The sequence below is a fragment of the Procambarus clarkii genome, unplaced genomic scaffold (assembly GCF_040958095.1).
Source record: "Procambarus clarkii isolate CNS0578487 unplaced genomic scaffold, FALCON_Pclarkii_2.0 HiC_scaffold_421, whole genome shotgun sequence".
In the NCBI taxonomy this organism is placed as follows: domain Eukaryota; kingdom Metazoa; phylum Arthropoda; class Malacostraca; order Decapoda; family Cambaridae; genus Procambarus; species Procambarus clarkii.
This window is the reverse complement of record NW_027189454.1, coordinates 3,637-5,000: the sequence shown is the minus strand read 5'-3', so window position 1 is coordinate 5,000 and position 1,364 is coordinate 3,637.

The window sequence follows — 1,364 nt, the reverse complement described above, 5'->3', positions numbered from 1 at the left end:
AAAATGCAGTCCGCCCATCCTTCTCTTTCTTGCTTAATCTTTGTCACCTGATCGTAGAATTCTATCAAGCCTGTAAGGAAAGATTTACCCTCCCTGAACCCATGTTGATGTGTTGTCACGAAGTCTCTTCTCTCCAGATGTGTTACTAGGTTTTTTCTCACAATCTTCTCCATCACCTTGCATGGTATACAAGTTAAGGACACTGGCCTGTAGTTCAGTGCCTCTTGTCTGTCACCCTTTTTGTATATTGGTACTACATTAGCAGTCTTCCATATTTCTGGTAAGTCCCCCGTTTCCAGTGACCTACTATACACTATGGAGAGTGGCAAGCAAAGTGCTCCTGCACACTCTTTCAATACCCATGGTGAGATTCCGTCCAGCCCAACAGCTTTTCTCACATCCAGCTCCAATAGGTGCTTCTTCACCTCATCTCTTGTAATTTCGAACCTATCCAAGGTCACCTGGTTTGCTGCCACCTCTTCTAGCGCCGTGACTTCTCCCTGTTCTATTGTAAAGACCTCCTGGAACCTTTTGTTGAGTTCTTCACACACCTCATTGTCATTCTCTGTGTACCTGTCCTCGCCCACCTTAAGTTTCATCACCTTTTCCTTCACTGTTGTCTTCCTCCTGATGTGAGTGTGTAGTAGCTTTGGTTCGGTCTTGGCTTTATTAGCTATAATCATTTTCATACCTTTTCTCAGCTGCTCTTCTCACACTAACATACTCGTTCCTGGTTCTCTGGTATGTCTCTCTACTTTCTGGTATTCTGTTATTACGGAAGTTCCTCTATGCCCTTTTGTTCAGCTCCTTTGCTTTCATACAGTCCCTATTAAACCACGGATTTCTTCCTTTGCTTCTCTGTTTTTCCTGTGTGTGTGTGTGTGTGTGTGTGTGTGTGTGTGTGTGTGTGTGTGTGTGTGTGTGTGTGTGTGTGTGTGTACTCACCTAGTTTGTGTTTGCGGGGGTTGAGCTCTGGCTCTTTGGTCCCGCCTCTCAACAATAAGGAAGATTTCCTGAGACCTTTCAGGAAATGTGTGTGTGTGTGTGTGTGTGTGTGTGTGTGTGTGTGTGTGTGTGTGTGTGTGTGTGTGTGTGTGTGTGTGTGTGTGTGTGTGTGTGTGTGTGTGGTGTGTGTGTGTGTGTGTGTGTGTGTGTGTGTGTGTGTGTGTGTGGTGTGAGGGGGTGGTACAGAGGGGGGTTAGCCGGTGGCGGGAGGGAGGGAAGGATGGAGGGGGGGGGAGAGGAATGATGTGAGGAAGAGGGATGAAGGGAGTGAGGGAGGGAGGAAGAGAGAGAGGAGAGTGTGGTTGAGTGAGGGAGAGAGAGAAAGTAAGTGTGTGTGTTTTGTGTGGTGGGTGGTGTAT